This window comes from Hydra viridissima, unplaced genomic scaffold, assembly GCF_058129835.1.
Source record: "Hydra viridissima isolate aposymbiotic clone 2 unplaced genomic scaffold, HvirCarnegie_v1 scaffold_1, whole genome shotgun sequence".
In the NCBI taxonomy this organism is placed as follows: Eukaryota; Metazoa; Cnidaria; class Hydrozoa; order Anthoathecata; family Hydridae; genus Hydra; species Hydra viridissima.
In genome coordinates, this window is record NW_028324300.1 from 39362453 (window position 1) to 39376837 (window position 14385).

The following is a 14385-nucleotide window of genomic DNA, read 5'->3' on the forward strand; positions in this document are numbered from 1 at the left end:
AACAAACGAAAAATTAAGTTTTTAGCTCAAGGGGAAGGTTATTTAGGTGAATTCACTTTTAATTTATTAAGTAAAACTTGACTTAATAATAACTTAGTTTATATTATTCCGATTACAATTGTTACCTAAGCAAACAAAAAAATTGCTGCGTGTCAAACAAACAAATATGCTTGTCGTAAACTTTTTAAGTAAATTTTTTTATAAAATAAATCATCAATTTTAAGGAGAAATTTGTTTTAAATGCAACAAAATGAACAGCAAATAACTTTTAGAATGCAGGCGCATGCGCAGATACAGCATTTTTTAACGTTCGAATTTAATTTTCAGACATAGAACAAACTCCAAACATATATGTTTAAACTTATGTTAAATAAGGATGCTTTGCAAAAAATTACAATGATTGGATCCTGGGAGCATAAAGGCCTAAAGTTTTAGCTACAACTGCCCTAAACGTAAGAGCAACAAGGTGATACGTAATTTTTTTTACTATTCTCAACTAAATCTATATTCGTCGATAAAATTTAAAATTGACACAAAAATCTTTTAACGTTCGAAAACTATGAGCTATAAAAGTTTTACCTTTTCAACATCAAAAAATCGCTTTTTTCAAACATCAAAAAATAATATAACATAATGTAAAATAACTTAAACCAATATGATTAATACAAATAATATTTAACTAAATAGTTTTTAAATCTTTCTTTGTAGCGTTCTTTGAAACCTTTTTACGGCTCTTCTGAAGTATCTATATTACAAATACATAAATTTATAAAAAGTACTACATATACATTAACAACCATTATTATTAATAACAACTAAAAATCGCATTTATATTTCGTATTATTGAAGAAAATAGCTGGAGAGTATCCTGAAGCCTGTCTTCATTGTGTGTTCTCTCTATGAAATCTTGAATTAACTTAATGTGGCGTTCTACACGGTCATTTACAACTGCAAGTGCTCTTACACACTTTGAAAAGTAAGTAAAAGACTGGGAAACTTCCTCATTTTCACATCCTTCGATGCCTTTTTCTTTCCATAGCAGAATTTCCTTCTTGGAGATCTCCAATAGCAAGAACAAAAGGTGTAGGACTGCTCGTTGACAAAGTCTTCTAATTTTGATGTAGGAATAATTTCAACCTTAGTTTCAGGTCTCTTTTTAATCAGACCTTTTAACTCCGGGATATCATAAGAAAGCAGTTTGTTTAACATGTTGGTCTTAACTTCGGTTTTCAGATCCTTATCAGCAAGAGCAAAAATGAGTTGTTGCGGAGACAGATACCAAGTGTGACGCTTAAGACTTTGGTAAAGAACCTATTGCTGCAAATTCTTTAAACTCGTCTACTGTTTGTAACTGAAAAGCATAATCGAACGCCATTAAATCATTTGAAGGTGCTTGAGAAGCATTAAAGCTTTTTAGAAAGAAGAGTCCATGAAAAAATACTATGTAGTTGGTTGCGACTTTCAGATGGTTTATTGTATTTTTTCCAACTGTTTCGGAATCAGCAGAGTGGTACTTTTGAGTCATCTGAATAACTAGTACATATATACAGTCAGCCATAAACCTTGCTTCATGATGAGCTCCAGGCTGTTTAAATGAAAAGTTCGATAACTCAGCTCCTAGAAAAAATGCCATAAGCTCACAAAGATACTTTTAATCACTTCTCTGAAAAGTATTCTTATGAAGAGCTGTAATAAAAAACTCTTTAGTATCCAAGGCAAGTTTGAACAGTAATGAGCCGGGCCTGAAAGCATCTTGAGACCAGTCAAACTTTACAATTCTCTCAAGTTTATTTACATCTTCGTAAATCTGCGGCCATAGTTTTTGGAGAATTACGTGAAGTTTTTTGCTGGGACTACTTGTAGGACCAAATATTTTTTTCATCACATGAGCCACGTGTCTTTCATAAATGTGATGTCTGCACATTAACCAGAGAACCGGTCTTTTAAGGGCATAGATAATAATAATACTTACAGCACCTTTATTTTTACCAGTGTTACTGGATGTTGTGTCAGAACACAATCCAATAATCTGATCCGGCATTTCATAGTATTCAAGCATTGTTTAAATTGCAATGCCTTGATCACTTCCCTTGGAGCTTTCGATTTTTAAGATGCCAAGAAGAAAGTCTATTGGACCAGACTCTGGTGAAGATGCGCTGATAGCAATTCTGTCCTCATATTTAGAAATTCCTTTTTCAAAATTTTGGTATCGAAATGTACCACAACTTTTAAACCTCTTATTTCATCAATGTTTTCCTCTCTAATTATCTGTGCCTTAGACTCCACAACATTATGAGTTTTCCTGTTTAGAGTTGATCTTGATATCGAGATATTATCAATATTAACTCCACCAGCCTTGTAAAGAGAAGACAAAAGACACATACCCGGTCTGACTCCAATTCCAAATCTGGTCATAATTGGAATCCAATTGTTAAGAATATTTTCCATACTTAACTGAAGGCAAACTTTGATGTCACTCTGAAACCTTTTCTGTTTTTTCTGCACTTTAGCTGGAGGTAAATATAGTTCGTCGCACTCAGTTTGATTGTCACTATTTGTGCTTGAAAAGTCACTTTCCAAATAACTAATCTCCTTTTTCTTATTTTTATCTCTATGTCTTTGGATTTTTTCAGACATCTTAATTATTTTTTCTTGTGCCCTGTGAGCATTTTCACTAAATTTATTGTCCGTGTTCCCAAATTTGACCATATCCCCTCTTAGACAAAGCCTCAAGAAATTTATGTCTTCCTTCTTAGCCTCATCATTCCTATTTTTATCACTTTTTATTAAATCAAATACGTTTGTTTTATTAATAGAGAAGAGAGCACTGCTCTCTTTCAAAAAAGTGTTCACCTTCTTTTTGTAGCTACCCTCTGGTAGTTCGAGTGTTTTTAGCATTTTTAAAGTGTGGTATCCCTTGACTTTTTTTGGTGATTCTGGTCTTGATAGTTTGCTCCGTTACAACGAAAACATCATTAAACCCAGCCTGCTCCCATAAATTGACAAGCTCTCTCAGAATACAGACACCAGTAACTATCTGCTTAGTATTCTCTCTGCAAAATCCATCAGCAAACCTGGAGCATCTTAAATACGTCTTCCCGGAAGCAACTGAACAACCAACTTTGATGTTGATTTGTGTGGTGCTAAAAAGTTAAAAAAAAAAAAAAAAAACATTAAAAAGTTAACATTAAACGTGTAAAAAATGTAATGCTTTTGTTAATTGCTTTCAGATTTACCTTATGCTTTTTTCGAGATTAAGCCAGTATTACCTTCTCAGCATTTTTCCATTTGTTGGAAGTCTATTAGGGGCAAAACCCTATAAAGGAAACCCTAGCAAATAAAATGGTCTCCTCTTCCTTGTAGCTTTTGATGCATCATCAATATCTGTTTTCAGTGAATTAACGTGATAATTTATGTTTAGAGACATTTTCTAAAATTTATTTTATTTAAAAAATCCTCATTAGACGCATTAAGTTGTAGCTGATTGAATCAGGATTGTAGTATACAACTATAGATTAAAGTATATTCTACAATTTATACAAAAAATAATGAAAAAATAGTGAAACTGGTAAACAAGTTTTATATACAATTTCAAACCTGTGTTTTAGACGAATTTCTTGGTTGAAAACAACTTTTTAACTTGATTTATACTTTAATTGTATATGGGCTTGAGTTAAATTTCCGCATCATTAATTTTTATTGTTTATAAAGCACGCATCATTTATTTTTATTGTTGGCCATGCTTTTGTCGAAACATAAATAAAAATTAACTCGGATAAAAATCAAATTTTAAATCAAAATTTATTTATTATAAATTATTATATAAAAGTGAATTCATCTAAATAACCTTCCGCTTGAGCTAAAAACTTAATTTTTTTTTTTTTTTTTTCTTTGTGGATAAAATTATGCTAAATGTAGTATTCCGCACATTAAAATTCGATTTATAATATATTTTTGGGACACCCTTAATGCGTATCTGAGTGGTTTAAATGTATCGCAAGATTGGGTGGCTTTGGCCCTACGGGATAACTTTATCCCAAGCAAAATTTTTGTTTAAAAATGGTTTAAAATCGATACCTCAAGGTATGCCGGTTAATGTTTAGTAGCAATTTGTGGAAATTTATTATTTATTTAGTCTAACTTAGTTTACTTAACTCGAGTCTTTGTGATATTGTTGTAAGTTGCACTTTAGAAGAAGCACCTAAAATCCGAATTTTTTTAGGTGTGTAAACTTTTACATCGATAGCAGTACCTGTAGAAGGTTTTTTATTGGAATATACACTGAATTAGTTTTAAACCATTAGTGTTTGATTCTATCTTGTTTTAAAAGCTTAACACTTTATTACTTTTTTGCAATTGAGATTAAAAAAAAATAGGTTGTCTTTGGCCCACTACATAGGGTGACATTGGCCCGGGCTAAAGTCACCCCATGTATTAGAGTAAAGCTTTTTTAGTGATCATTTATAGATATTATGGTAGTTACTATGTTGGAATGAAAAATTTTGTAGTAGTAATGCTATAGAAAATCAGTATAACAGTTTGTATTAGTAAATAGCGAAATTTGTTTAGTTCTTAGTTTAAATATGCCACAAAATTTCAAGCCAAATCGTGGAAAAACAAAATATGTTACTTATACTTTAGAACAGTTAGACAATGCATTAAAAGATTTAAAGAATGGTTTAATTACTCAACGACAAGCAGCTTTGAAATACGATATACCAAGATCAACATTAAAAAATAAAATAAAGCAGACATATCCTAAAAAGTATGGTGGTCAGCAAATATTTACATCAAAAGAAGAAGACATGTTTAAGGCATATGCAATAAAATCATCTGAGTTTGGTTTTCCTGTTGATAAATATGATTTTAGATGCATAGTAAAAGGGTATTTAGAGAAAAAAGGCGTCGTTATACCTCAGTTCAAAAATAATTTTCCAGGGGGCGATTGGATTCAATCTTTTTTAAAAAGAAATCCAGAACTCACAGTGAGATTTGCAAGCAACATAAAGCGAAAGAGAGCAGAAATAGGAACGACTGTGATTGATAACTACTTTATAAATCTATCAAATGAAATAAGTAATATATCACCTGATAATATATGGAATTATGATGAAACCAATCTCAGTGATGATCCAGGTAAAAAAAATATTGAAGTGTGGATGTAAGTATCCTGAACACATAATTAATTCTACAAAGACCTTGTTCTCTGTAATGTTTTGTGGCAATGCTAATGGCGAATTGCTACCACCTTATGTTGTTTACAAAGCTGAGTCGTTATGGAATACATGGATGGAACATGGGCCACCAAAAGCACGTTATAACAGATTAAAAAGTGGTTGGTTTGACTCAACATGTTTTGAGGACTGGTTTTTTTCTTTACTTCTTCCAAGACTTAAGAAGGCTCAAGGACGAAGTGTCATTATAGGTGATAACGTATCTTCGCATTTGAGCATTGCAGTACTGGATGCATGTCAAAGCAATAACATAGGATTTGTGGCATTACCAGCAAACTCTACACATCTCACGCAGCCATTAGATGATGCCTACTTTAGACCTAGAAGATTAACTGGCGCAAAATATTATGTGAATGGAAGGAGAAAGGAAAAGGAAGGAGAGTTGCTTCTCTTCCTAAAGATGAATTTCCTAGACTTTTAGACCGTTTAATTACCAACTTAAATGAACATGGGTATGATAACCTTAGAGCTGGTTTTCGCAAAACTGGAATTTTTCCATTACACAAGTCTCAAGTGCTTTCACGACTACCATGTTGTAATGTAGGTTTAGACTCAACTACTGATTTAGTAAGCCAATCATTTTTAGATCATTTATGTAAGTCACTGGATGATCCCTCAGATGGTTCTAAAAAATCAAAGCGACGTAAAGTATGTGCTGTCCCAGGTAAAAGCTTATGTTCAACAGATATATCATCTTGTGTTATAAATGAGAATAATAGATTAAATTCAAATAATGTAGATACACCTACCAGTATTATAAATACAATTGAGACTAACAACATTGACTTTGCTGGCCCAAGTACAAATACTGGAACTACTGAGACTTCTAATCTATTTTTTGCGGATGCAAGTTTAGTCGTAGAAAGTCATACAGAATCTTTAGTTCATTCAGCATTAGGCAAAAAGAACTTTCAAAATATTGATAAAACAAAATATGTTTGTAAAAAGGAGAAATCTTGTAGAGAATTGTTATGTAATAGTTAAATGGAATGGAGAGTTAAATCCTGGACAGGTTTGTTTATTTATTTTGAATTATTCATATTTAGCTAATCAATTAGTAAACTTTATAACTAATTATTTTGATAACTAATATTATTTAATGTAATAACTATTGAATAATTTTAAAGTAACTTTAGAAATTTTTTTTCTGCAGTTGAAAAAATTATGAAAAAATGGAGCAGAAATCACTATTATGAAAAAAAAAGGACTTCACTGGAAATGGTCACTACCAGCAGTGCAACTTTTTTTTCCCTAGTCTGAAATAGTCGGTTTTATTGAGGAACCAAAGAACATTTCGAAAAGAGGAATTTATTCAGTTCCAGAACTTTTTCACTAAATTTTTTAAAACATTTATTAAGTCATTTTTGTTTACTTTATACCTAAACTGTTTTGTTTACTTGGTACCTATACTTGTTTAGTTTGTACCTATATTTTATTTACTGTATACAAGAACTTTGTTACTACATCTTTTTTTGTCACTTTATTTTTGTAAATTTATTTTCTTTGCCTAAATATTGTTGTTTTTATTGTTGTTTTGCTTCCTTTAGTCCCTTTTTACAGGGTTGAGCCAAAGTCACCCTAACACACAGGGCGGCTTTGGCCCACCATTTAAACCACCCAAAAGATACTTCAGGTAAATAATTTTCAAATGGGAGACAGATAGTTCTAACTGTCCTTTCTATGTACTTCTAAAAGTACTTAGTGTTTGAGGAAATAACTTTTGTGGCTTTGTGACCTTAAACCTTGATAAAACAAAATACTTCTATTTCACCCTATATCTAAAAAACATTTTTTACCAACAACCATGCTAAAAATTCTTATAGATGAACTAGAAATAAAAAAAGAAACTTTTACTAGTTTTCTTGGCATTTATCTTGATGAGAATATTACATGAAAACCACATATTGACTACATTTGTACAAAGGTTTCTAAAAATATAGGAGTCCTCTATAAGTCAAGAAATTATTTAAACAAAACCATTTTAATCCAACTCTACTACTCACTTATACATAGTTAAATTAACTATGCAAATATTGCTTGGAGAAGTACAAGCAAAAGTAAGTTGCGTACTCTTTACCATCGTCAGAAACACGCAATACGCTTAGTTTGTTTTGAAAATCGACTTACGCATTCAAAGTTTTTATTCAAAAATATAAAAGTACTTAACATTTATGAAGTGAATGTATATAAAGTATTATGCTTTATGTTTCAATGTAAAATCAATCCGTCCTTACACGTTTTTAAAGATTTTATTACCTTAAAAACAAAAAATAAGTATACACTACGAAATGATAACTCACTCTTTGAACCCTTTTGTCGAACAAAATTCAGTCAGTTCTGTATAGCTTATCGTGCACCCAATCTCTGGAACAAAATTGTTTTACCTAATTTTGATTTATCAATTACCTTCCCAGTCTTTAAAAAGAAATTAAAAAAATTCATTCTCTTCAATGACAATATGATGAAATACTTTTAAAAATAAGAAGTTTGTATAAACACGCTCTTTTGTTTATTGTATTTTGTCATTTTTGTTTGTCTATATTTATTAATGGCTTAAGTTACGTTCTATTACAACTTTTTATGGTTCTGGCGACAAGATCATTAGATCTTCTATCAGATACCAAGTTTTTATTTAAATTAGTCTATATATCACGGATTTTATTGCATCACGAAAGCATATATCACGGACTTTATTGTATTACGACTAATTAAATGTAAAACTGAAAGAGAAAAAAAAAAAATTTATTACCTCTCAAGTTTAAACATGTACTAGAGTTATTCAAGTAAATGATCTCAATTTCTTTTCATCATCCGCGTTATTTCTTAAAATATTAAGAATGCCTTGCTATATAAAGTGAAGCTTAAAACCTGATTCTATTGCTGTTATCTATAATAAGTAAAAGGAAGGTTAATATGACTGGTTATGCAAGCCCAAAAATTTTCGACGAATCCGACAGACTTTAAGAGAATTGAATTTCTATTGTTTAAAACAATAGATTTTTAAGAATGTGCAGCTAGTATGGTTTGCAAAAAAACAATAACGTTGCACGTCCATCTCTAATACTTCCACGATTAAAGACATCTTAAGCTGCTTATTCCAAAAGATGTCTTGTTAAGATGTCTTACGGATGTATTAAACTGGTTATTCCGAAAGACGTCTTGTTAAGATGTCTTACGGACGTCTTAAATTTGTTGTTCCGACAGACGTATTGTTAAGATATCTTAAGTCTGTCGGAACAACCAGTTTAAGACGTCTTTAAGACGTCTTAAACTGGTTGTTTAAGACGTCTTTTAAACTGGTTGTTCCGACAGACTTCTTGTAAAGATGTCTTACGGATGTCTTAAACTTGTTATTCCAAAAGACGCCTTGTTAAGATGTCTTAAAAATGTCTTAAACTGGTTGTCGGAAGATGTTTTAATGAGGTGTTGAAAAGCCGACTGAAACACGTCTTTAACTAGTTGTAGACGTCTAGACGAGTTAAAGATGAGTTACATGCGTCTTAAAGTCGTCTTATGTTGGGTGGGATATTCATCATGTATAACCAAATTGAATTCTCCTTCTATTTAAATCATTTGTTGATTTCTAAATCTAAGATTCTATTGTAGATAATACTATTAGCGACCTTTTCAGTTTGATTTGAAAAAGCTTTTCAAAAATATAATAAGAGCAAATTATTATACATTTTTTTTCAATCTACCTACTATTTTCACAACCAGGATGTAACCTTGTGGCAGGTTGTAAAAGAACATACGTACTTAAAACAAAGGTTGTTCTTGTGACTTGGAGCTCTTGAGATATTGTAGAAAAAGTCATTTATAAAAATAGCCGTTTTGACTATAGTCACTGTCCTAGACTTGTTGACTACTTTTTGTTTCTAGAGGTGCATTTCAAACTTAATGTTAACTTCTTCCTCCATTAAAATTAGCTACAGAGGATAGCAGTTGCTCACTATGTTGAGTATGCTCATCTACACGTTTAAATCTACTCCATCTCAGTTTAAATTTAGAATGCCTTTCCACTCTGTTAAGCAAGCTTGGATTGAGTTATGGTATTCAACAAAGGGCACAGTTATGGTATTCAACAAAGGGTTGAAAATGACGCAGCAAAATGTGAAACTTCCAGCCTACTGACATTACTTTCCTTAGAACCCGTGCAGATAATACAAAGGAGTTATATAATACTCTGGCTCAAGAGTTCGATCAGAACAAGAATCCTTAACTTTTTTAAGTCTTTCATGCACTGAACTATAGGTCTAAGTTGAGGAACCTGAGATATTACTATTCTATCAAGTTCATCCTGGTTTCTCAAGATTTTGTTGGAGATATCGAAATAAAATCTTTTAACAGTTAAAAGAAACTTTGTGAATATTAAAAAAAACAGCCCCAATTTTTCAATTAAAAACCTGTCTATTGAACATATTGCAGTGAGCAGTTCATAAAATACAAAGAACAATCTCAGCAAAATGCTTATCAACCATTTACAAAGATCGTCCGTGGGAAGACCTTAAATGCCACACTAATTTTCTATCTGACAATAGTAATATGTGATTCCATAGTCTATACTGTGTGACAGCTACACCACAGGGTACTGCATGCCTCAACTTGCTGTCAATTTAAACAAAAGACAATTGAATTTTTTTTGGCAACAGGAAAAATTTTATTAATGCATGTACACTCTAAAAAAAAATCCATCGTATACAACGAATTGGGTAACAGATCAATCCGTCGCTATTGCACCAACGGCTTTTCCGTTAAGTTAACGGATTAAAGTTTTAACAGACTGAAGTCCGTTGATATTTTTCCGATAAAACAATCCTTTTAAATAAAGGAGTTATTACGTCAGTGCATCAAATTATCCGCTGTTTTTATTCAGTTAAAATACGTTATTGTAGGGAATAATCAGTTAAAATCACTCCATTATAATTAAAGAAGAATTAAGCCACATAGTATTGTAATTTGATAAAATAATACTTACATTTTTTAATATACGGATTATTTCATTATAATATTCTTAACACACATTGGTTCTAACCATTACAAATGTTATAATTACCACCCATCTGATACAAAAGCAGTACTAATTATACAAACTAACATGGTTGGGAGAAATATAGTGCTCAATTTGTTAGCACGCTTCAAAAACTCTTTTTAACTGGACATTGAAAACTAACGAAATATTTATAATAATGTAATTCCTTAAAGATAAATATAACATAAAATACAATAAAGAAAATATAGAACCTAAATGATATAAATAGTATGAAATGAAAAATAAAATTTTACTAATATCTCTTTAAGAATTATTGTTATCGTTAATTCTTTATTTATAAATTGATACTAGAAATTTTTTTATTTTATTAATTTCTGCTACCATTTTCTAAAGATAAAGTTCAATGCAACAACTAAATAATATCTTTAATAAAAATGTGTAACAAAAGATAATCTTATTTGATAACTGAAAGGTTCTATAATTTCCATTTACTTCAAAACCTGTCAGGAACAACATAAAAAAAAGATCTCCAACTTAAATAACGATAAATCAAAACAAGAATAAATAAGCACACCAAAAGATATGAAAATAACAATATCAGAATTTCAATTTGATACCACATGCCTCGTGTCTAAAGTAGTAAATTCTTAACAAATATAAACAAGGCACAAACATAAACTTAGTTGTACCTAACCTAAATAAGTATCCCCATCAAAAGAAATGCAAATCAAAATCTAAGATTTTTAAATTTACAACTAATTTAAACTAACAGTGTGATTTTGCGTGCCATTCGTCTAAAATAGCAAATTATAAGAATATAAGTTTTTGGAAACGAATTACTTTGTTAATTTAACGGAGACACGCAATCCGTTACTTTTTCTAACGGATTGTTTTTAGAGTGTAATATAATTCAATAAATTGTAGTAAATTATGTCATATAAAATTGTATTATATTATATTATAATATATTACAATATATTATTGTATTATATTATTATATTATAATATATTATGTTTTTTTTTATATAATATTATGTTATTGTAAATTATATTATAACGTATTAATTTATATCATTATTTATTATATTTAATTATGTTATACTATATTATAATCATATTAAGTTAGAACATAATATAATATAGTTTATATTATATTATTATATTATAACATATTATAATGTTTTATTTTATATTGTATTATAATGTTTATATGGTAGGTTTGATAATTTTATTTATATGGTAGGTTTAATAATTTTATTTATATAGTTGGTTTAATATGTCTCCGTGTGTACGTCTTTGTACGTCTTTAATATTTCTACGTTTGTAAGTCTTTTTTATCAGTAATGGTCACATTTTGCGAAGTTTAGCTAGTTTTTCAGAAACTACTTGCATGTTGGTATAAAACACAATCTGAAGGGTGACAATCCAGAGAAAACTTAAAAAATGGTTACATCCTGAAGTATAACAAGTTTGAGACAATGATAACCCAATGACTAGTATAGAGACAAGTTCCATTACTTCTATAACAGCGCATGACCTTAATCTTAATTACTAAGATTTGGTCATCTGGTTTTGCCGAGATCTTCTATTCTTTGAAGCTAATGCAAAGGAAAGTATGATTGGATTTTTTCAGAAAGTGTTTCCAACGACATCACTGCCAAATGCTGCAACACAAATACAAGACAAACCACTAAATGGGTGTCAGAGCTAGCTTTATCAAGAACTGGAGTTTCAATGTTGTTACGTTAGGCTGCCATGATTTAACAGAAAAAACTGGTTGGTGGTATTGCTCATTATGTGCAGAAACTAGTGGGAGAGTTTCAATCCGATATGCGATATGTGTCATACACAGCTCTTAACAACGTTGTTTCTGATCTCTACTTGCCAAATGCGGCAAATATGAAGAAACGATCGAGCCTGCTCAAACTTGAAAGTGTGCAGCACCGTACAGCACATGCTTTACGCTGACTTCTGACTGTAGACAGCCTAAGTACAGAGCTTGAAGTTGATGGTCTGTCAATTAAATGTCGAGATATTGTGTCAGCACTGCATTTCAAGGCAGAGTTGGTGGATGAAGGGCAAGCATGCTCCAAATATAAAACTTCTTTGGAAAATTTAAAAGCAAAGCGCAAGTTAATGGAGTCTCAAATTTAAGTTTTAAATTTAAAAAATGTTTAAAAAAACTTTTTTTAAAAAAAAAAGCAAACCAAAGGAAAATCATGAGTAGTAGGGATATTAAAACAAAAATCAATTTATTCATTTGTACTGAATAAAAGAATATGCTCTTAAGTTATAACTAAAATTTTACTAATTACATAAATCACGATTAAGAAAAATCTTGACGCCAAATGTAAATGTTTTAAAAGTATGACCACGGTTACTAAAACAAATTCTTTTAAGGAGAATTTTTTTTGCAGAAATTAAACTAGTTTTTTTGAGTAAGATTTTTGTTGACTAAAATTGGTATAAAAGGTCTGAAACTACTACCCTGCATCTGACCATTAATGACATAGGGAGTATCAATTACATCACCACTTGCATTTCTGAATATGATGCCTATAACAAACCAATAACATCTACTAAATTACAACAGTACTAAAAAACTTTAAAAAACCCTTTTTAGATTTTTTTTTTTAACAAACTCTTTGTTCATTATCATTATACATTTTTTTATATTTAGTTATTAAAAGAGAAAAACTTTGGGTGTTAGAGCAACTATGTTAACAACAGTTTCCATTAAATAACAAGGGATGTTTCTACTGCTAGGATAATCAAGCTTGTTCATGGGACAGCAATAGTTTTAAAGTAAACATTTTTCATTGTTTTAAAACAAGTTCTTCAAAGTTACAATTTTTTTAAAGTGATTATTTCTTTACAGATCCAAATTCTAGAAGAAAATATGCAATTGAGATTTTTTAACTGAATGTTTGATGAAAATTTAAAAGCAAAGCTCAAACGCGCAATTTGATAGTTAGAAGATCATTTCCGGTAATGACGAGAAAGATGCAGAAACATCAACAAACGACACACAGTCACAATGACAAGGTTTAAATTGACCTATTGCGTGAAGTACAGGTTGCACTAAAAAGAATTGGGAAAGCCGAGTTGTCTCTTGACGTAGACAAAGTCACCCTGCTTGATGAACTGGCAAATTTTCTTGAGCCTTTTTTTCTAAATCTTTCTGAACAGCAATTTTCATCAGTAGTACAATTAGTACAAGTGGCTGCAATAAATTGTGAAATGTCATTGCCATGTGCATTAGTAGAATGTTTTCTACCACTGACATAATTCTAAATTCGAAAAGGTGCATGTTAGGAGCTGATAGAGTTATTGTTTATACATAAAAAAGATTAAATTCCCAAAGATTAAACTTTGATCTTTTTTATGTTATTTCAGTTGCATTCAATAAAGGCGTGGTCTGTTTTAATATGAACTAATGACTATGATTTTATTTAATTCTGATTAACGATTATGTACAAAGCTTTTAATTGCAGCTGTAGGTGGAATAATATTAGGTGACACGAACGTATAGCGCAAGCTGGGGTCTACATTTTTATTTTGGAAAAGCAACACTTTAATTAGTGTTGATTTTACGCTAAAGATTCAAAAATGAATTATTGCACTTTTCCATAAATAAGCTTAAGAGCGTAAGAGAACATTTAGCCGTAAATTTAGTTGCACATGAAAAACATTTGCCGTAAATCAGTGCGAAAAAGAAATTCAGCCGAAAAACCATCGATACATTTGATGAGTCGATGTCAGAAATATTTGGCTCATGAGTCTGGTGAGAACAGTTGAAAATATACATGCACGTGGCCTGTTTTCTGGGGTGTTATTGGTTATTTTCAAATAGCATACAAAAAAACCCGCCATAATTGTGGTTTATTTCTCTAACAAGATGGCCGGCCAGCTCTCTAACGATCTAAATATGTGAAATGTATCTATCTACGTTAGCACGCTTTGAAAAAAAAAGACATAAAAAGGATTTTATGATAAGAATTTTAAAATCTGCGAATATCAAGAGTAAACTGATTTTTGTTTCGTTTTTGAGAAATTTTTTTTTTTTTTTTAGCTGTTTTACATACTTTCGGACGCTACTGTAGTTACTTTAGCAAGCTTGAATGACAGGGGGACAACGTCTTTTTTAGATGTGCTGGTTTT

The 14385-nt window shown here is 30.7% G+C and overlaps 1 protein-coding gene and 2 pseudogenes across 1 annotated transcript in view; 1 reads left to right on the top strand and 2 right to left on the bottom strand.

The window, feature by feature from the left end:
• The window catches only part of LOC149894923 (uncharacterized), a 156838-nt gene that overhangs the window by 44500 nt on the left and 97953 nt on the right, over positions 1–14385 (bottom strand). The gene's annotated exons all lie outside the window — the stretch shown is intronic.
• LOC149894927 (uncharacterized) lies at positions 680–2898 on the bottom strand (annotated as a pseudogene).
• LOC149894928 (uncharacterized) lies at positions 4362–6737 on the top strand (annotated as a pseudogene).